This window comes from Equus quagga, chromosome 5 (genome assembly GCF_021613505.1).
Source record: "Equus quagga isolate Etosha38 chromosome 5, UCLA_HA_Equagga_1.0, whole genome shotgun sequence".
Lineage (NCBI taxonomy): Eukaryota > Metazoa > Chordata > Mammalia > Perissodactyla > Equidae > Equus > Equus quagga.
Window position 1 is genome coordinate 26691699 of NC_060271.1, and position 22908 is coordinate 26714606.

Here is a 22908-nt window from a genome sequence, read left to right on the forward strand (position 1 = left end):
TTGAGCGGGAGTCTGAGCATCTTTATAGATACAAAGGTCATGATAATGTACAGGACTGATGTGATCATTAAAAGAGATTATCCGTGAAGTAGGCACAGAGCCAGGAGAAAATAAAAACACCGACGTAATTCTGAACTCTCCCAGCAATGCCGCCTCCTGTCTGCTTTCCACTTCACAGCTCGCAAAACACATTTGGCTCTGAACACCTCCACCCTCCTTTGCAGATGAGGAAACTGATGCCCAGAGAGGTGAAGTCACTTGACTAAGATGACTCAGCTAGGGCGGGGCAGAGCTCGGAAGGGGACCTAGTTGTCTGGCGCCAGACTCAGCAAGCATTTGCCTGCACAATGGCCCTCCACTGGACCAACGCTGCTGAAAATCAAACATCATTTAATTGTGTGCATTACAGAATGACAACGTCCACTGAATTCACTCATCAGACAAGCCCCTCCTCCACCCGCAAAGAAGAGCACAAGAGGTGGAAACTAAGGCAGAAACTTCTGGACAACAGTCCCAAGAGGGTAGTGGCTCCATATTAAGGGAGACGGAGTGTCTGCTCACTCCTGGTGAGTGGTTTCCCAAAAGAGAAAGCGCTTTGGCTCTTTGTGCCCTGAAGGCATTGATCTTTCTCTTTTTATGCTGAGGCTCAAAGGGCCAAGTTTAATCCAGAGAAGCCTTTACACTTGCTTGTTAGACAAGAGGGAGGTCAGCAAGGGCTAATGGGGATGAATTCTATTTGTGTGCGTGGTCACAGCAGCCGAGAGAAGAGCGGCAGCAGCTCAGGTCTGTCCGGTGCTCCGGCCTCAACACAGGGGTGGGAACGAGGGTCATCGCTGCAGCCGATGCTCTGCTCAGGATTCTCTCTTCCCCTGTGGGCCATGGCGAATCTGGCTCTGACCTTCCCAAATCCAGATGTATAGGACCCCGGGAAACAAAGTCAACTGAGGACAGAAAAAGACTCACAATGGCGTCAGCTCTCCAGTGTCACCTCAGTCACCTGAGGCATCACCTCAGCAGTGGAGGAACGTCTGGGAGACCACCTGACTGTGGGGCCCAAACTTCCCTGTTCGATGCCTTCAAAGGCTTCCTGCAGTCCTGACTGGAGACACAGAACTTCTCAACATGGCCTCCAAGACCCCATCTGGCCTTGGCCCAACCTCGCTCCAACCTCACCTCACTCCATTCTCCTCACTTTATCTGTTCCAGCCACACTTGCCTCCTGGTCATGCTAACCTGCCCACCCCAGGGCCTTTGCACGTGCTGTTCTTTTTGCCTAGAATGCTTTTTTCCCCCTCTTACCTGAGAAATTCCCATTCATCAAAAAAGTCTTCCTTGACCACGTACTACAGCTGTAATTGTACATCCATTAGACAATGGGTTTTTTAGACTGTCTGCTCCCACTGTAGTCCAAGCTCTAGAAGAGCGGGAACCCTATCTGATTCTTCTCTCTGCTGTATCCCCAACACCTAGCACAGCGTCTGTCCCAGAGTGAGTACCCAGTAAATAGTGAATGAATAAGGAGTTTCAGCAGGGGCTCCCATAGATAGATAAGTCTCTGCCGAGATAAACACTAACCAATCATCTAAGTGTCCGGGTGCTCTCGCTAACTTGAGGGATCCCAGAGCTGAGAGGTGGTCCAGCGGGCACTTGGAGAACCCCAAATTAAGGCAATAAAAGAACCCCAAACCCATGTCAAGGTTGAGAAAGATGGTGGGGAAAGGAGGTCTTAGGGGAAGGAGAAAAGCTAGAAAGGACGGAACGGACCCATCTCCTTCCTCCAATCACTGGCAGCCCCACCCCAATTCCCAGAAACCCCCCTCATCTACCTCCCTGAGTGCGGACTCTGCCAGGGGCCCCTCAGGACACTCTCCTTATCTTCCTTTGGTATTTAACCTCAGATTCCAGCTTCGTACGTGGCTGCCCAGCCTTCATTTCCAAGGCCAAGAAAACCTTCCCCTCAGCCCATTCACAGCTGCCTTGCGTCGGGTACGTCCAACCACAGAGCAGGGCAAGGGGAGGAAGGGAAACTTATGGCCCCAGTGATGGGGATGACAGTTATGAATGGCTGGCTGTCCAGCCACCCACCAATTACACCCCGAGACAACCCTCCGGATGGGCGGGCTCAGGTACCGAGTCCTCCTTACCGCCGGGCACGCTCTGGCCCCCACAACCAGGCCTCGGGGAGCCATCAAATACACCCAACATTTAGAAAAGAGAAGAGGGAATGAGGGACTTCAGCAGACACTTCCCCAAAATTCAGCAGTGATAAAAGAGAAAAATGGACTGGCTCATTCCAGATGACCAGCGCCAGAGAAGGAATTGCAGCGCTCCCGTCCTGAGCGAGGATGCCGGCGGCGGGGGCACCTGCCCAGGTGATTCATCAGCCTCAGATTTATGAACTCCTCAGGAGCCGTCTGTACAGTCACTCGAGACAATGCTATTTAGATTTTGTCAAGATTATTGCTCTTCTTCGCCATCCCTGAGTGAGGAGGCAGACACCACGATGTGTGGCACCACTGAATATTGATTTGCTGGTGCCAGCCCAGAAGAAAAATCGCTCCAAGTGAGCCAATTGTCTCCAACTGCTCGAGACGCCCCCCCCGCAGGGCCTTGGTTTCCCCTGGGAGTCCCTGGGCTGCTGGTGTCACATCAGGAAAATAGAGAGCCCAGCTGCATGAACGGAGGGGGAGAGGCTGTGTCGTGTAGAAAGTGCCACAAGCCTCAGTTTCCTCGTCTGTAAAATGGGAATCAGAGCGTGGGATGATGGACACTCTCAATTTCTCTACTGTTTGAAATCTCTTAAAATGACCATATGTTTCTTTTGAATGGAAAAACCTAAGCACAACGAAATAGAACTAAAGAAAATGGAGGCAGGAGTCCGCACCTCGTCAGTCTGCAGTGACAGTGGCTCTAGATGAGACTCAGGAGACGGCAGCATGGGGCTGGCACGGGCCGAGCGCACACAGGGACTGTGCTGGTGATAGCCCCGGCTGTTGGAAATCAGGGCTCTTGGCAGCATGTTGACGGTGTGACTTTGAACAGGGAGGACAACCTCTCTGATGCACCTATGAAATCGGAATGACACTGTCTTCCAGCCCAGAGGCAGGGGGATGGACGGAAAGACATTTTCATGCCATTTCCAGAAATCCCTGGAACAGAAACAGAAATCCCTGTTTCTGAGTCACCAAGGGGTTGATGACCTTTCACGTTGACACTTCAGGAGGAAAGGAGATGGCTGCAGTGTCCCCTCCAGTCTTCATGGTCTGATGCCTTCACTCACTCCCTCACTCACACAGTCAGTCACCCAGGAGCCAACAGGACTTCCTTCCATGTCTGAGTTCAAGTCCCAACTCTGCTCTTGATCCTCTGTGTGCCCTTGGGCAAGTAGCTTCACCTCTCTGAGCCTCAGTTTCTTCGGTGATAAAATGAGCATAAGATGTGCCACATAAGCTTGGAAAAAGAGTAAAGATCTCCTTCCTTCCTTCCTCCCTCCCTCCACTCAGCAAGTGTTTATTGCACAGCTGCTCTATACCCAGCTCCGTGCTAGACGCGGGGCCACAGCAGAGAACACGGTAGACCTGACTTCGTGTAAGCAAGAATCTCGTAAGAGACACAGCTGTTAAATAACCACTAATAAACACACGATTGTGGTATTTGACGAACGATACGAAAGGAAACCAGAGCATGTGGTGAACCGTAAGAACAGGGGCTCTCCTGGATCTGGGTTGGAGGGGGAGCGTGTCAGGGAAGACTGCTGGGGATGTCACTGAGCCACACAGAGGGCCGGGGAGGGGACATCCAGGTGGAGGGACCCGTATGTGTGAGGGTTTGGGGGAGGCTGAGTGAGGAGTGTTCAAGAACATCAACTGGGCCAGTGTGGCCAGAGCAGGTGGGCGAGGGGGAGAGACCAGGGCTGAACTCAGGGAGGTGGGGGTGGGGGCCGAGTCATGGGGCCCATGGGTGGATCGGGGAAAGCAGATGTGTCCCAAAGCCAAGGGCAGTGTCAGTGACCCCGAGCGTGTCACTGGTGCACTTACTCCGAGCCCTCAATGATCCATGGCTGATGTGGCCTTCTGTTGCTGTGTGGCTGCTATGCTGACTCTAATGTGACCTGTGGACACAGCAACACTGGCCTGGCCACTGGGCAATCAGGACTAGGAGGCAGCTGCCCAGGGGAGGAGGCAGGACTCCCGCTGTGGGAAGGAGTGGGCTTTCCCCTGAGGCCGCCCACCCATTTGTCCTCTGCCCCACCCCTCTCCTTCTCTGATCCCTGGGTCCCCTCCCCTCCCTGTCCAGGGGCCCCACTCAACAAGGAAGCACAGGGTCAGGGCTAAGAGCTCCAGCTCTGGAGCAGACAGACCTCTAATACCAGTGCTGCCTCCTATGAGCTGGGAGACTTCAGTTACATCACCTCTTAGAGCCTCAGTTTCCTCATCTGTAAAATAAAGGCACTAACAGTTCCTTCCTCATAGAGCTAAATGAGATAAAGCATAGCATACTGCAAAGTATACAGTAGGCACTCAATAGTTGGTCACCATTGTTGGTCTGACAGGTATTGAGCTCCACCTGAGCCCCTCTGGCTGCCTCATCTCCCTGCCCTGGGACCACCGCCCCTCACCTGGGCTCTGGGCTCATGACATCGCCCCAGAGAATCTGAGCAGCCCCAGCCCAGGCCCAGACTCGGCCACAAACTCAGCGCCTGGTATGTGGCGGGCGCTCGATGCACGTGGGTGGATGGTCTTGTGGGAACAACATCCTCCTCCTGCTGCCAGGAGCTGTCTGTGCCTGAGGGGCCGCCCTGTTCTGTGGCTGATCCCTTCCTGCTCAGGGCGCTGTCCCCAGCCTGCAGCTCTGCTCTCCCTGTGTCTGGCGCCGGCTACATCCTGAAGACCCCTGTGAAGCGGACACCCATGGGGTTCACTTGCTGTGGATCCCACCCTTCTACACCCTCCTGACTGACGAGACAGCCTTGTCATTCATCTGGAGCCTCCACGGCTAACTGCCACCAGCTGCCGTTTGAGCCTTAGGGAACCTCAGTCTTCCTAAGACAGGCGTGGGCCCAAAATGTGCCAATGTGAGGCCCTCCTGAATTCCTCAGAATGAGGCCATTTCCAGGAAAAAGAAACTGAGAGAAGGAGGTAGCAGCCAGAAGTGATGAAAATAAAACATGCACATAGGGCCATTCACAAGAGCATCATAAATAAGAAAATGCTTAGGAATAAATTTAACACGTGAAGGGCCAGACCTGTACCCTGAAAACTATAAAAGCCTGCTGGGATCAATTAAAGAAGAGACATTTTTTTCATGGGCTAGAAGATTCCATATTGTCAAGTTGGCAATTCTCCCCAAATTGATTGACATATTAAATTTAAATCCTTATAGGAAAAAATTTCAGTAAGTTTTTTTCTAGAAATTGACAAACTGACCCTAAAATTTATATGGGAATTCAAAGGAATGAGACCAGACCAAACAATTTTGAAAAAGAAGAACAAAGTTGGAAGACTTACACTACCTGATTTTAAAACACACTATAAAGCCGCAGTAATCAAGATAGTGTAGCCTAGATCAATGGAAAGAAATTGAAAGTCCTAAAATCAGCCATTACATTTATAGTGAATTGATTTTCAGCAAAGTTGCCAAGACAATTCAATGAAGAAAGGACAATCCTGTCAACAAATGGTGCTGGGACAACTGTCTATCCACAAGACCTTATGCCGTAAACAAGAACTAACTCAGAACGGATCAAAGACCTAAATGCAACAGCCAAAGACTTGGGTAGACATTTCACCAAAGAAAATATATAAATGGGTAATTAGCTCACGAAAACATGCTCACATGTGCAGCTGATGATGTTAGTCATTAGGTAAATGCAAATTAACACCAACAATGAGATACCGATACACAGCCACTTCAATGTTTATAATTTTTTTTACAAGCTAATACCAAGTGTTAAGGATGTGGAGAAAAAGGAACTCTTTTATATCGCTGGTAGGGATGTAAAATGGTACAATCGCTTTGTACAAACAGTATGGCTCTTCCTTAAAAGGCTAAAAATAAACTTACCACCAGACCCAGCAATTCCATACTCAGGAATCTCCCCAAGACAAATAAAAAACATACATCCACAAAAGGGCTCATACACAAACATTCATAGCAGCATTATTCACAGTAGCTAAAATGTGGAAACAGCCCAAACATTCATCACCCGGTGGGTGGGTACCCAAGAACGGCATCCACCAATGCGATACGGCTCAGCAATGAAAGGAAGAGCTACCGACACACACTACACACGATGAACCACGAATTTATCAGGCTGAGAAGCCGGACGCAGAAGACTCCGTGCAGCAGGAATCCCTCTGCAGGGAATGTCCGGAACAGGCACATTTATCAGAACAGAAACCAGACCAGGGAATGCCCAGGACGTTGGTGGCGGGGAGGTAGGAGTTAACTGTAAACAAACAGAAGGGAATTTTGGGGTGATAGAAATGTTCTAAAACTGGATCATGGTGATAGTTGTGCAACTCTGTAAGTTTATTAAATATCCTTGAATTGTACTCTTAAAATGGGTGAATTTTACTGTAAACTACACATCAAGAAAACTGTTTATTTAAAAAAAGAACCCCAAGGGTGTGCCCCACAGAGATGGCCAAATGAGGAAGACAATAAGTAATGACCACAGTTCTCTGCCCTCCCTTTCTCTGCCCGCTCTCATTCCCTTCTGAGAAGAGGCCGGAGATGAGGGGGCAGCTTGAGCATTCTGTGCCAGACTTAGCACGAAGGCGAAACTCTCATTGCTCTTAGAATAAAAGGAAAACTCCAGCACGGCCAGGCCCTACCCCTCTCCACCTTCAACTCCCACCACCCTCTCATGCCTTATTTGCACCCCAAACACGCTGGCCTTCTTTCAGGACTTCGGATCGGCACAGTCCTTCTCACTGCAGGGTCTTTGCACATGCTATCACCCCTGCCAGGAGCACATTGTACCTTCTGCCTAGTGAACTGCTACTTGATCAGACCTCAGCTCATTGTCTCTTGCTTGGGGAAGTCTTTCCTGACTTCCTGAGCGAGGTCCAGTTCCTCTATGAATTAATATCGTAGACCTTATTATACTCTTCTCCTTTATATGACTGACCACTGTAGCAACTTTTCATCTATTCGAGACATCATTTGACTCATGTTAGTCCAGTCCCCACGAAGACAGGGACCACATCTACTTTGCTCACCATTGTGCCCCAGGGCCCAGCACAGTGCCTAGCACAGAGCAGATACCCAGTTAATTGCTAACTGACTTGGTGAAAGTTAAAATTGTAAATCTCTTAAGATCAAGGGGTTGTAACATTCAAAACTTTTGTCATTTTGAGATATAATAACCCACCGCACCATGTAACTATTATGTTCCTGAAATGTGTCGTCTGTCGTGTGTCGGAGAGCAAAAGAACCTTGCAGTTTGCAGTTTCTTCATTTAAGGAGTTTTTCCCTCCTCTCTAGCCAGGCTAAATAAGAAAAAAAGAGATAATATACAAATTACCAACATCAGAAATGAAAGAATGGTTATCACCACTGATCCCTTGGACATCAAAAGGATACTAAGAGAATATTAAGGGAACAACTCTGAACACAAATTTGATAACTTAGATGAAAGGGACTAATTCCTTGAAAGATACAAACTACCAAAACTTACAGAAAGACCAGAAGATAACCTGAATAGTCATATATCTATTAAAGAAATTCAATCAATCATTATTTTTAAATCTCCTAGAAAAAGACAACACCAGGTCCAGATGGTTCCACTGGTGAATTCTACCAAACATTTAAGGAAGAAATATTATCAATTCCTCACAACCTCTTTCAAACAATAGAAGCAGAGGGAACAGACTATGAGGCCAATATTATCCTAATACCCAAAGTAGATAAAGACATTATAACAAAAGAAAACTACAGACCAATATCTCTTTTAATATAGATGCAAAAATTATCAAGAAAATATTAGTAAATCGAATCTAACAACGTCTAACAAGAATTATACAGGACAATCAAGTGGGCTTTATTCCAGGTGTACAAGGATAGTTCAACAGTTGAAAATCAGTCAGTGTAATCCACCAAATCAAAAGATTAAAGAAGAAAAATCATATGATCATATCAATTGATGCAGAAAAAAACACTGACAAAAGCCAATGCCTAGTCATCATCATAAAAAAAAAGAAAAAAGAAAAACTCTCACCAAACTAAGAACAGAGGGAAATTTCCTCAACTCAATAAAGAATATCTATAAAAAACCTAGAGATAACATCACATGTAAAGGTGAGACTAAGATCAAGAATAAGGCAAGGAGGTCCCCTCTAACCACTCCTATTCAACATTATACTGGAAGTCCTAGCGAGTGGAGCGAGACAAGAAAAAGAAATAAAAACACATATATCAGAAAGGAAGAAATAAAACTGTCTTTATTCAAAAATGGCATGATTTTTTATAAAAAAAAAATTCTGTGAAAAAATCCCCTTAGAACTAACGAGTACAGCAAGAGCATAGAATACAAGATCAATATATAAAAGTCTATCACTTTCCTATACGCCAGCAATGAACAACTGGAATTTGAATTTTTTACAATACCATTTACAAGAGCACCAAAAAATGAAGTACCTAGATATAAATCTAACAAAACATGTACAGAAGCTGTACACAAAAAAACTGAAAGGCATTGATAAAAGAATTTTTTTAAGATCTAAATGAAAGAGATATCCCATGTTCGTGGGTTGGAAGACTCAATGTTGTTGTCAATTCTTCCCAATTTGATATATAGACTCAATGCAATACCAATCACAATCCCTGTAAGGTACTTTGTAGATATTGACAAACTGATTCTAAAATTTATATGGAAAGGCAAATGAGCTAGAACAGCCAGCACAATAGTGAAAAAGAAGAACAAAGTTGGAGGACTCACTCTATCCGATTTCAAGACTAACTATAAAGCCACAGTAACTAAGACAGTGAAAGTCAGATACATAGGTCAACGGAACAGAATAGAGAGCCTGGAAATAGACCCACATAAATATAATCAATCGATGTCTTACAAAGAAGCAAGGCAATTCAGTGGATAAAGAATAGTCTTTTCAACAAATGATGCTGGAACAATTGGACATCCATATGCAAAGAAATGAACCTAGGCACAGACCTTATATCTTTCACAAAAAATAACTTAAAATTGATCATAGACCTAAATGCAAAATGCAAAACTATAAAATTTCTAGAAAAGAACAGGAGAAAATCTAAGTAACCTTGGGTTTGGCTGTAAGTTTATAGATACGACACCAAAAGCACCATACAAGGTGACAGGTTGAAGTTATTAAAATTAAAAACATTTGCTGTGAGGAAGACACTGTTAAAAAAAATGAAAACATAAGACAGAGGCTAGAAGAAAATATCTGCAAAATTCATATCTGGTCAAGGATTTGTATCCAAAATATACACAGAACTCTTAAAATTCAACAAGAATAAAACAACCAATCCAATTTAAAAATGGGCAAAAGATCTGGACAGATACTCCGCCAAAGATATACAGATGGCAAGTAGGCATATGAAAAGATGCTCACCATCATGTGTCATCGGGGAATTGCAACTTAAAAGAAGAAGGAAATAACACTACACACCTATTAGAAAAGCTAAAATCAGAAAACAAAAACAAAACACTAATGCTACCAACTGCTGGCAAGAATATAGAGCAAAAGGAACTCTCGTTCATTGCTGGTGGAATGCAAAATGGTACAGTCGCTTGAAAAGACAGTTTGGTAGTTTTTCACAAAGCTAAACATAGCTTTACCATAAATCCAGTAGTCACACTCCTACATGTTTACCCAACTGATTTGAAAACTTATGTCCACACACAAAAAAAGCATACAAACATTTATAGCAACTTTATTCATAATTGCCCCAAACTGTAAGCAGCTAAGATGTCCTTCAATGGCTAAACCAATCGTGATACATCCATATAGTGGGATCTTATTCAATAATAAAAATAAATGAGCCACCAAGCCATCCAAAAACATGAGAGAATTTTAAATATATACTGCTAAATGAAAGAAGTTTGTCTGAAAAGACTACATACTCTGTGATTCCATTTATACGACATTCTGGAAAAAACAAAACTACAGCCATGATAAACAGATCAATTTGCTCATCACACACCATTGCACATCGCAAAGGCACCTGGAACTTAATTTGTCAAAAGTAGAACTTGCAATCTTCCCTTCCATACCTGGTGCTCTGTTGTCACCATTTCTGTGGATGGCACCTCCATTCACTCAAGGAACAAACCCAGGACTCACCTTGACACCTCCCCTCCTCTTACCTCCAACACCCAGCCTCTCACTAAGGCCCAATGACCCAGTCTCCTAAAAATCTCTCTAGTGTGCCTGCTTCACTGCATTTCTGTGTCCACTTCCCCAAACCCAGGTCCATCATCTCCTGTCTGCATGACTATGTCATAACTGGCATCCCCGAGTTCTCTCTGGCCAACCCCACTCCAACACCTTCCCCATTCATCAGCCATTGAGACACTGGGAAGGCCGTTCTCATCATGGCATCCCACCAATTAGAGACACTTTAGTGGCATCCGGTTTCCCTTGAGTTAAGAATAAAACTCTTTAGTCTCTAAAACGTCACAGATTCCAGCCACTACCATCTCTCTTGGCCAACTCACAGCACAATCCCTCTCTCCACCCTGGACTCTGGCCTCACTGGTCTTCATTACATGTGTGTGACTTGAGTGGTGTTATCAATGTTTCTTGACCATGTCATGCTCTATCCCACCACAGGGCCTTTGTACATGCAGTTCCTTCCTCCATTATGGACCATTCCTGACAGCCTCACCACCGTCTGTCTCAGCTGTGCTCAATATTCATAGACCCAAACCCACTCTCCTGCAGGAAAATAAATTTTAAAAAGGGAAGCTATCACTGCAACACCGCCTCAGGGACTCACCATCCCCAAACAGCAGGGGTATAAGCAGGCTCCAAAATAAGGAGAACTTGGGAGTGAAATAAGAGCAGAGTGTGTGCCTGGTGGGGTTCCTGAGAACTCTCAAAAGGCCTCGCTCACTCCTCACCCGCCTCCTCTGGGTGTACCTGGGACTTGTTTTCATTAATGCCTTTTTATGGTAGCTTCAAAGATCATCACGTCAATATGTTATTTAATGTTTTTCAAAAAGCTCCCCTTTTGGGGAATATGCCAGTGACAGCGGAAAGGGACAGAGTAGCTGTTCTCCTCCCATCCGCCAACTCCCCTCTGTCTATAGTCCAGCCCATTCTGGCTGCCTCACCAGCCTGCAAGATGTCAAAGATAAACACAGCTGGCCATTAGTTACAGCAGTGAAAACAGAATTTATTCGGTAACGACTGACAGCAAGGGAAAGAGCTAAACTCCATTCAGATCTGTGCAGAGGGGACTGGACATTTTATAGGAAGAAGGAGGGAGGGAGACGGGGAATGGCAGGGCTCGAGCAGAGTCAGGGAAGTGAAAAATTACAAAAAGTGGGAAGGGAGGCTGGTCCATGTGAAACGTATCTGGGTTAGGCACCCTCCCAACCCCCTCCCCCCCTCCACGGAGGCTGGAAAACGGGGTCCTATCTTCAGGTGTCCGCTGGAACAAACTAACTTCTTTCAACAGCCTTGAGTTTTCTCAGGCAGGCTCTTTAAGTGGGGTTAGGGTCATCCTAGAGATTTGGCCTTGGGCTGTTAGAAAGTACATTAATGTTTTGTTCAAGTCCTTATAGGTCAAGTTTGAGGCTGAGGAGGAGGCTCAGAGGAGCCTGACTAGAGTTTGGTCAAGGAGAGAATCTTCGTCAGAGACCCGGGGCGCTTCTTCATTCGGAGCTGCCAGTTCAATTTGCTGATGATGCTTAGGATCTTGCTAAATTTCCCGTGGCATCGGCTGCCCAGGTGAGTTCTTCTTAAAAGCCTTCTCTGCGAGAGAGTCCACAGGCCGGTTTCCCTTGTAACACAGCTCTTCGTCATTTTCGTTCTCCCACGGTGCCAAACACAACACCCAGCTCTTAGTAGGAACTTAGGAAAACGATGGTTGAATTGGACAGAACTTGAAACAGAAATTGAGCCTGTTTTCAAGGGGTGCATTGGAGCACAAAAGTAACGTGTTTATAAATCAAAAGCATTTTCTGTAGGCCCCTGGAGAGTGCAGCATTTCAAGGAAGACTTTGTAAAGTGTGGAATTGCTTTCTATTTTAAAGAGTCTTTGCTTGTAAGGCTGTTTCACACACACACATGTGCTTGCATGTGTAAATTATAGAGGTAATATATGGGTTTTGTAGAAAGAGAGAGAGAGAGGAGGAAGGGAGAAAGAAAGGAAAGGAGACAAGGAGGGAGAAACGGGCAGGTGGATGTACGAGCCAGAATTCATGGAGAGGTCCAGGCTGAGACGGAAATTTGGGAGCCATCAGCCTCTGAATGGCATGTACAGGCCACAAGTCTGATGAGGTCCCCAAGAAGGTGAGGGAGGATAAGGAAAACAGAACCAAGGGGAGAGCCCTGCGACAACTCAAGGTTTGCAGGCTGAGGAGCCAAGAAAGACCCAGAAAAGGAGAGAGAGGAGGAGCAGCCAGACGGGTCGGAGGAAACCCAGGAGAGGGTGGGATCCCGGGAGCAAATAGGAGAGAGGGCTTCAGAAAGGAGAGAGCAACTATGCCAAATACTGATGGGTCAAGGTCATTGAAAGTTGACAGTTGGGTTCATCAATGCATAGGTTCTTGGTGACCTTGACGAGAACAGTTTTGGAGGAGTGTGAGGGACTAAGATCCAGTCAGAGTGGAGTGAAAAGTAAACGGAAGGAGGGGAAACTCGAGACAGCAAGAACAGCGACCCTTTTGTTTTGTGTAAAGGGAAGCAAAGGGAGCAGGACAGGTTTGATCCTGACTTTTTTCAAATTTTGGGAGATTAGAGAATTAGAGCTGTGTTTGTGCATTACTGGGAATGATCCAGGGGAGATGGGAACAGTGATGATGGAGGTCAGAGGGGAAGGGATCTCAGGCACAAATGGCCTTGGATGAGGACGGAGAGTTCATGTGGTCAAAGGCTCTCAACACATGAGGAACTTTCCTGAGAGGTTCCCAATACAGGTACGCAACCTTCCAGATGTTTATCTGTGTACAAATCGGGATTATTAGAGTCGTTATCACACTGTTCACATTTTTCAGCAACCTACTTTCTTTATTCAAAAACATATCCTGGACATTCTCCAAAGTCAGAGCATAGAAGCAAAATCCAGTCATTTTAATGGCTGTTTAGTATTCAACGGTACAGATGTGCCATAACCTAGGGAACCCAGCTCCTACTGACGGACGTTTATATTTCTCGAATTTTGCTATTAGAAATAACATTGTAGTGAAGATCTTTCCATAGCTTGTATTCTAGAGTATTTCAGAATGATGGACTCCTAGAAGTTAAATTGCTGAGACCACGGGTATGTGCATTTTGAATTTTGATAGACACTGCCCAAATGTCCTGCACTGAGGTTACCCCAGTGAACATCCCACTAGCAGGACATGAGAGGAAACATAACACTGAAGGGTTGGTTTGAGTTTGGACCTTGCACAGCAGACTTCCTTAAAGTGCTTCAGCCTAAAAGTGTGTCAGAACTATAATTAATAACCACTGCCCCTCATCTGCAGGCTGCAGGTCTGCGCTCACCAGGGCTCGTCTGGGGAGCTGGAGAGGCAGAGAACTGGGACAGACAGAAGAGAGAGCAGACAACAGGGGCAGGAGCGCAGATCCGGGGAGCTGTGGGCGCTCTGGGGCAGGGAGCCGGGGCTCCAGCCTGGCGCAGCGGACGACCCCTGCGGGGCGCTGGGCAAACGGCCCAGCCTCTCACTGCCCGTTCACAACGAAAGTGCCTGCTGTGCGGATCCAAGGAGGTCGCAAATATGAAATGAGACCATAAATGTTGGGGCAGACACAGCTGCCAACTTACACTCATCTTCCTCTTCTTCCTATTTTGTTAGGATCAACAATTTCCCCTACTTAAAAACATCACAGCCCACCGCAGGCAGTCATGTGACACAGTTCTGGCCAATGAGATGGAAACATTACGTTTCCCGCCCCTCTGCAGGCAGTCATGTGACACTGCTCTGGCCAATGAGTTGAGCAACAGCACATTCCCGCCCCCTTGGCAGTTGGTCATGTGACACAGTTCCCACCAATGAGACGGGAGCAGCGGTTCTGCAGGGCATTCTGGGAAAGCTCCCGGAAGGGTGGGCGGCTGGCCTCACGTGGACCACCCTCTGTCGGTCCTGAAAGGGGCCCCGAGGGCAGGGGAGCCGCGCTGTGACCGCGGGGCAGGCCTCACCGAGGACGCCGAGGGAGGTGGAGGAGGAGGCCGGGCTCGCGGGCGTGTGAGAGCTGCCGGACGCCTCGGTGGGTGAGAAGAATAACCCGGACTCGTCTTCGCCTCTGCTGGGCGGGTTCCCTGCTGACTGTACGAGTGACATTGGACAGGTGACGCGGTACCAGAGGGACCCCAGGAAGCCTGGCCCAGACCCCTCCTCACCCATGGCAGCGATGCAGGGGCGCCCAGGGGGCTGGGCCTCTCTGAGCCTCCGTCTCTCGTGTGTAACTAGGGCAACAGGCCCGGGGACGCCAGCCTCGCAGGGATCAGGGGAGGATGACAGGACGTAAAGCCTTTGAGGGCTTCTGTCCTGGGACGCAGGGAGGCTGGGGGCCGTCCTGATCTCTGAATGGTCAGCAGCTGACCTGGGACAACCCCCACCTGCTCTCTGGCCCTCGGTTATCTCATGTTTAAGTAGGAGAGTGGATACACCTCGCGAAGGGTGACATTGTTCAAGGGAGAGAGGGTGTCAGTGTTGATGTATCGACTTCGGGATGGCTGATGGTTCCCACCAGGGGCGGTGAGGCCGGCAGGTGAGGGTTCGTGGAGCCCAGAAGTGGTGTGGTGAGAGTGCGTTAGATTGGGAGCCAGGAGCCCTTCGGCGGATGTTTCTGCCTGCCTGGGAAAGCCGCTGCTGCCCTGGGCCTCAGTTTCCCCCCTATAAGATGCAGGGTTTTGACTAGATGACCATGAACAGCCTCACCATCTCTGGTACTCTTGGAGTTAACTTTTCCGCTCTCTCACAGACCCGCAGGGAGGCAGGGCCGGGTGGTAGAGGCTGGAGTCAGCTCCCACTCAGGAGTGTGAAATGCCCCAGGACCCTCTGAGAGAGAACTCCAGCAGGGCCCAGCTGGATATGTCTACTGAGACACCTGCCCATGCAGGGGAAGGGGTGGAGGGGGCAGGGAAGTGATGAGGGACCCCTTTTCCCAGTCACCCAGAGCAGGGTGGGCTCTGGGCGGTGCAGGCTGCCCTGCCCGGTTTGGTTAAGAGCAAGGCTCACCTTGCAGAGAGTTCACTGTGATTCAGCGGCACCTTGGAGCAGATGGACACCCACTGGGACAAGCTCTCTCTGAGAAGACCTAGGTCATCTGCTAATGAGCCGTGTGACCTTGAGACAGTCACTTCCTCTCTCTGGGTCTCTGTTGCCTTATCTCTAAACATGATGATGTCAGACCAGGTGCTTTTGAAGATCCAGCGCTCAAATATAGGATTCTAGATTTGGAGTAGTAGTGGTTGTACTCTCATTAGGCTGTTGGGAAGATGAAATGGGATCAGATGTGCTGTGTGGGTGCTAGGCTTTTCTCCCCCATTCCTCTTGATTTCATTTCATCCATTTGCTTTGCTGGTCCTCCACCCTAAGCCCGGTGGAAGTATCTGTGGGCTATTGCCATCCAGTACCCTGGCACCCTTTTACTAGTAAAGCTGTGCCCAGAATTTCCCTCTCCCCTACTCTCAGCCCATCCCAGACTTAGGCTGGGCCAACCTCACCCCCAGATTCTGGTATGGTCCCTGATTGGATTAAGCCAGTCACCCTGTTCCTGCTCACTGGCCTTCCTGATTGGTTCAGGCATAGGGTATGGCCCTTGGAGCCAATGGGAGTTGGCCCAGGAGTTTGGTTAGCTGTTGGGGAAGCTCTCTCTTATCTGCTGGACTTCAGTTGGAGTGGAAAACCATCTGGCCACCAAGAAGGGGGCCCTGGGCGTGGCTTTGCACAGGAGAGAGCCGCTAAGCGATAGAGAAGGCCCTGATGGCATCATTCGAGCCCCTGCAACAAAGTCGAACTAAAAGTCCTTCCACCCCTACTTCTACTCACACCCACCCAGCTTCTCATTGACGTAAAACCAATAAATCCCTCTGAGCTCAAGCCAAGGTGTGCTGAGGTCCCTGTCGCAGGACGTGGAAGAGCCTGACAGCTGTACCCCAAGCATCTAGGGCTCCAGGCCGAGCCCAGCACAGAGCTCTGCTGTCCCAGCCTCTCCCCCAGGGTGCAAGTCTGGTTCGTCTCCCGCTGCCCCTTCTCCCCAGTGTCTTCCCTTCCACAGAGGAGGCTGCAGAAACCACCCCGTGATGGCATCTCCTAGGGTGAGGGCACGTTCTCCCCAGACTCTGATGACCCGAGCAGCCCTGTCACTCCAAGACCTGGCGTCACATGTGACCGTGAGGGCTGCAGTGTCAGCATGGGGGGTCCAGGCACTGCCTGCCATCCTCTGGCAGAAGGTGGGTTCGAGCTGGGAAGCCACCGGGCAGATTTAAGGTGCGGGGAGAGGGGGGCAATCACACAGAACCCTTTAGAGTCAAGGCTCAATGTGGGAGGGGTCTTAGAAATAACCTTGTTCTGCAGATGTGCAGACTAAGCCCAGAGAGGTTGAGTGACTTACTCCATGTCACACAGTGGTGTGGAGACTGAGCTGGATGGACCCAGACCCCAGATCTCCTGATTCTGAATCCAGTTGTTGCTTTTAGTCTGCCCCAGTATCCTCCCAGGACCCCCCAGGACCTCTCCTTCCCTTTATGAATCTTGACAGAGTGGGAGCTCAGCAGCCCCTCCCATGGAATCCTCGCTGTCTCCCAGTGTCTACACCACCCTGAACACGCACAGTGACGCAGCAGGTCTTCTCAGGTCTTCCTCCATCGGCAGGTCCTGCAGTGTGGATTCGGGGGGCGTGGGGAGGGTGGGAACCACTGCATCTGCTGCACTCTGGTTCCCAAGCCCTGCTCCTTTTCTCGGATCTTACGGACGCCCTTCTTCACCCGAGTCAGCATCTCCCCTCAGCTGCGTCCAGCGCCACAATGAGTGGAGCTCTGCCTGCCTGCAGGACACACCCCTGCTGTGTCTGTCTTGTTGCTGGGAGGCCCGGACTGGCTTTTCTGGCCCCTGGTCTCTAATGCTGTCTTATTTCCTCTCGGCTGTGTCTGGGCCTCCCCCCAAAGCCCTCTTGTCTGTTTGGGCAGGAAAGTGTGTTGCCCACATCCTTGACTCTCCACATCTGGTCGCCTGGATGTGGACCCACCCTCCTGCTGCTGCTGGTACTCAGAGCCCCCTCAGATGATCGGTGATGGGGCAGGGGAGGGCTGGAAGCCAGGGCCCCCATTGCCACCCCCCACCCGGCTTGTCTGGGCACCCAACTCAAGTGATCTGCGCACCTACTGTGTGCCGGGCACCATGCCGAGAGCGTCTGCAGCCCCTCCCTGTACCCTCACAACCGCCTGTGAAGGAGGCTCATCAGCTCTGCCTTCAGACAGGGAAACTGAGGATCCGGGAGGTTAAGTCAGCTCCCCAAGGTCGCCCACCTGACCCTGAGGAGCCCTGAAGGGGACGCATGTCCCCTCCCCACTCTGCCCCGTCTGCAGAGACGTGGCTTCCAGGACCCTGCAGGGACAGCCCGCGCTGCAGCTCCTCCCAAGTCCGTCCTGGCCGCTGTTTACCTGGAATCATCCTGTGGGTCCCGCTGAGTAGACGTTAGAGATCGTCTCCTGGAACCACAGGCTGGGCCCACGTGGCCGGCAGACGCCCACCCCGCTCCCGAGAGGACCTTGTTTAACCAGGGTCCCCATGCGCTGCGTCTGCAAGAAGCCTGCCCAACTGCGGACTTGGCGGCCATCCCAAGAGGGCTGTCACTGAAACTGACCACGGGTGGCGAAGGGTTCTGGGGGAAGATCTCAACAGTGGGACCGCTGGCCTTAAGGCAAAACGCAAGGCCATCAGCTGTTTGGGTAAAATGCAATGATGTCCATGAAATTGTCATTAAACTCTTGCTTGCGTGAATAATTGAGCATGAGATCCACGTGCACTGACTTCCTGGGGCCTGCTCAGGAGGGAGGCTGGGGCGACCTGGACTTCAGGTGCTGGGCTCTGAGGGAGTCTGCAAACGCCCAGGGACCGAGGGGCCAAAGCAGGTCTGCACACTTGCCAGGCCCGGGAGCTGCTCCATTATCTCTTCTCAGGGAAGGCATTTTCTGCCCATTTCCTGCTCTGCCTGGCCCAGCAGGAAGGGCGCCGTGAGAGGAGCAGATGGGAGGAAGAGACAGAAAAGCAAGAGGCCTTGAGGGTTGGAGTTGAAGTCCCGCTAAACCCAAGGTACACGTCATGACTCTGCAGCTTGCTAGCTGTGTGACCTTTAGCAATTCAGTGTACCTCTCTGAGCTTCAATTTCCTTATCTGAAAAATAAGGACCGTAACTCTCATCTTTTCAGAAATGTTGATCAATTTCTCCAGGTCCGTCCCTCCCTGTCCAGCCCACAGCCCTGATAAGTTGCTCTCCCCCCTCCCACCATCACCACCAACCCTCAGCTTATTAACAGCATTGAGGTGGACACCTGGTCCGCACTGGACAAATATCAGATTTTCCCTCCCAGGAATCTCGGTTTGGAACATGGAGACAGTCATTAAGCTGTGGAAGCCAGCTGGAAGAGCACATGGCTCAGGGATGGAGGCCACCATTTTGGCGTGGCCTTGGTGGATGGGAAGTGAGCAGAAAGCCGGCTACAGCAGGAGGGAAGAAGTTGGGTAGAGGGAGCTAGAGATGAGTCAGACCGCAGATCCAGTCAGAGACAGAGGCAGACACAGAGACAGGGAGGGGCCCTGTCAGGTGACCCAAGCCCCAGGACATTGGCTGTACTTTCCACTGTAGGGTCTAAGGGGGCCCTGTGTCCTTCCACTAAACCATGTTTCTCCGTGAGCTCCTTTGCGTGGGTCTGTGAACCAGTTAGGGTTCCTCTCTTTTGCACGTGTCAGAAAACTCAACCCAACCTGACTTCAGCAAAGGGGAATCCATTGATTCGTGTCATGGAAACTTTTAGGGTTAGGGGTGGTTTCAGAAACGAAGGGGCCTCCAGCAGTGTCACTAAGACCTGGCTTCTCTACATTTCTCCTTCACACATTGTCTTCATCCTTAGGCTACCCCTAAGATCGTGGCAGCAGCTGTAGTCTGTAGGCTTCCAGGTTCACGCACCGTGGCAAAGAGCAAGAGTCTCTCTCAGAAGCCCCAGTCAAAGCCCCATTGCTTCTCGTTGGTTCCACTGGGTCTTGTGCCCTCTCTGAGCCAACTGCTATGACTAGAAAAATCCACTGCACAGATTGACTTAAGCCTTGGTGGCATGGCCCACCCCCGAGCCATGGGAGCATCTTCAACCAGAGATGGGGAAGGGAGGACCCACAGACAAAGTCAGCACAGCCGCCATAGGAGGAGGACCACAGGCAGGCAACCGTGCCTTTGACACCCAGAGACAGGAGCTCAGGGGCCAGGGAGTGGAATGCGGTCTCTGATGAAATCAGAGGACGTGCTGGTTTCTGCCCTCCTCGCCCCTGCATTGTAGGTTTCTGTACAGCTCCTGAGGCTGGGAATCCATTCTCTTCTCACCATCCGATAATGGAGCCTCTTGAGGCCCACAGCCCAGTTTCCTCCCTGCCTTTTGCGCAGACCTTGCACGTGACCTTCCCTTGGTCTGGACCACCCTTCCCACATCCCGTGTCTGGTCAGCGGCTGAAGTGGAGCACAGATGACTGGTTACCTGGGTTAGGACTGGAGGGAGGGGGAGGCAGAGGGAAGAGGAGAGGCGGGTGTGGTTATAAAGGCACAGCAGAGGGGAGTCCAGTGAGGATGGAACTGTCTGTATGTCGACTGGTGGTAGATACCCGAACCTACGCAGGTGACAAAATTGTATAGAACTCAGTACACGAATACCCACGAATGAGTGCAAGTGAAAACTGGGGAAATCCGAATAAGATGGTTGGATTGTGTCGGTGTCATTATCCTGGTTGATGCTGTCCTACAGTTTTACAAGATAGTACCATTGGGGGAACTGGGTAAAGGGTACACAAGATCTCTCTGTATTCTTGTTATTTTTTTAATTAAAATGTTTAAATGTTTAAATTAAATATTAATTCCCCCACGGGGATGGTGAACACTTCCCGAGCTGGGTGCTCATGGTAGGCTCCCCCTTGCCAGTGTCACTTGGTGGTGTGGGCAGGGCTCCCGTGAGATCTGGAGGAGGAAGCAGCCCACCTGGCGTGGGGGTAACAGAGAAACCATGGGCCTGGGTCTCCTCCTCTCTGAATGCGGGTCTGAGACCCTGCCACCATATTCCTCTGGTCCTGGGGTCCCAACCCACTTGTGTCCCTCTGTCTACTTCTCAGAGAGCTCCTTTGGTCATCTCTGTGTCATTTCTAGAGCTGACACTTGTCCTTAGTGGGGAGGAGCAGAGAAATATCCCTGTATTATTTCTTATAACTTCAAATAGCTCTACAGTTATCCCCAAATAAAAAGGTTAATTTTAAAAATAAGATCAACATATGCCAGGAAAAAAGCAGTAAAATTAAATCAGACTTAACTCCCCCAATTTCATGGATCATTGTGAAAATTAAGTAAATTAACATACGCAAAGGACTTAGCCCCTGCCTGGCCTGTAGGAGGGCTCCTGGTGGATATTCATTTCTTCTCTGACAATTTAGGAATGTTGTGTTCCTAAAGTGTTTTGGAACTCAGAATAGATTTTCATAAAACTCTTTTATGGCCTGGGTTAGTCAATCCTAAAGTCCTGGTTGCTTGTACCACTACTAACCGTGACAGCCACACTTGGGGAAAATGTAATCCAAACTACAGACACAAGCTGCACTCCTCCCTCCCCAGGCCACTCCCAGGAAAGGGGAAAAACACTCTTTTGGTACCCAAAGCAGAGAGAGCAAAGCAGAGGGAGACCGGGCGCTCCAGACATAGGGGGTCGGAGTCAGGGTCGATGGAGACCAGGAGCGTGAACGCGCCTCAGATTCACGTCCCTTCACCAGTGGTCGGGGCTTCCTGTGTGCCCGGCTCTATGTGTGCGCCGTGTCATTAACCGTCATGGCCACTCTCTAAGGAAGGGACTGGTACTCCAGTCCCCCTGCCCCTGACCACTGCACTCACTGCCCCTCCACCCTTGGGTGTCCATCTGTGCAGCTTTTAGGGCTCTGTGAGAGAGGGTCTGCGCAGATCACTGTCCACCATATACAGATGAGGAAACTGAGGCCCAGAGAGGGGAGGCAACTTGCCCGAAGTTGCACAGCAGGAAAGTGGGGGATGCCTGTGTGCCTGACTCCTCCTCCAGGGCTCCCTCCCCTGCTGCCCACCACCCTCACCACAATACCCCTCAGAGGAAAGTACAGACTGGGGACCCCTTCTCCTGGGGGTCGGGGGCACTCTGGGCTCACAGAGAAGTCTTCATTTGCAGTATTTCCTGTCCTGGTGGCCAAGCCCCTCCTCAGTCTACACCGCATCCTCCGTTCTCCTCCTCCCCTGGGCCCTGGGGCTGTTCCTTCCTTCCTGCTCTAATTATTGCCTTCCAGGAGAGACCCAGGAGGTAAACACTTGAGACCTGCGTCTGATCGTCTCATCGCTGACGGGCTCAGGCCTCCCTCGGATGCTGATGGGCCCCACTGTGGCCCCTGCAGTGACACGCCATGAACCTCTGTCAGGCTGAACAGTGCCCAAACCTGGCACCTCCCCGTTCCCACAGAGCTGGGGCCTGTGTGGGGCCAGCATTCTACAGAGCAAGGGGGAAACCCAGGCCTCTGGTGCTGAACAGCCAAGAACAGAGTGGGTTGGTGCTGGACAAGTCAGCACGCGGCCATAGCAGCTCCAGGCTGTGGGAGGGACGTGGGCACCGTGGTCCCCTTTAGCCCTTGAGACCCAGTCGCACCCAGCCTGGCCTGGGCACCACCAGACCCGTCAAGGGACGCTATTAGGGGTTCAGGCATCTCTCAGGACCCGCTGCTGCTCACCAGGCGCTGCTCCTCTTGCGCCCCTCTGCGCTGGCTGCGGGATTCAGCTTTCCTAGGCCTGGCGCTCGACTTCCCCTCGGATTCCACTGTGGAACGACCCTCCTGCCCCAGTGCCATGCCCTGTCCTAGATGGGACCTGTCCTCTGACCTGGCCCTGTGGGACACCCCCTGAGACCAGCCTAGACGGGGCCCAGCTGGCCTGTTCCCTGCCCCTCCCTCTCCCCACCCCACACACCCTGGAAAGAAGAGCTGGGACAGACAGTGCGGGCTTGCCCCAGGCAGGGCCGGTGGACAGTGGGGCGAGTGTGCAGCTCAGGGACGGAGCTGCTGGGTCTGCATCCTGCTCTGCCGCTTACTGTCTGCGCCATTCAGGCGAGTTGCCAACCTCCTGAATCCCAGCTTCCTCAGCTGCAAAATGGGGCAAACACCTCCTTTTCCCTCCCCGGACCTCGGTTTCCCCTCTATCTACTGCAAAAGAGCCTGTGTCCACGGGCTCCTCCCTGTCTGTGTTCTCAGCCAGCACGTGAGCTCCGTGGGCCGAGACCCAGTCCTGCTCCCCGCCCTGTCCCCACGCCCAGCGCACAGTAGGCCCTCCGTCACACGTGCCACCTTAACGCCTGAGCACCGTCCGATAGCCTTGTCACTCAGCGGGTGCTCCATGGACCACCAGCAGCAGCAGCAGCGCCCGGAGGCTGCGAGAAGCGCAGCATCTCAGGGCCCACCAGCCCTCCTGGGTCTCTGGCAGGATCGGGCACCCAATC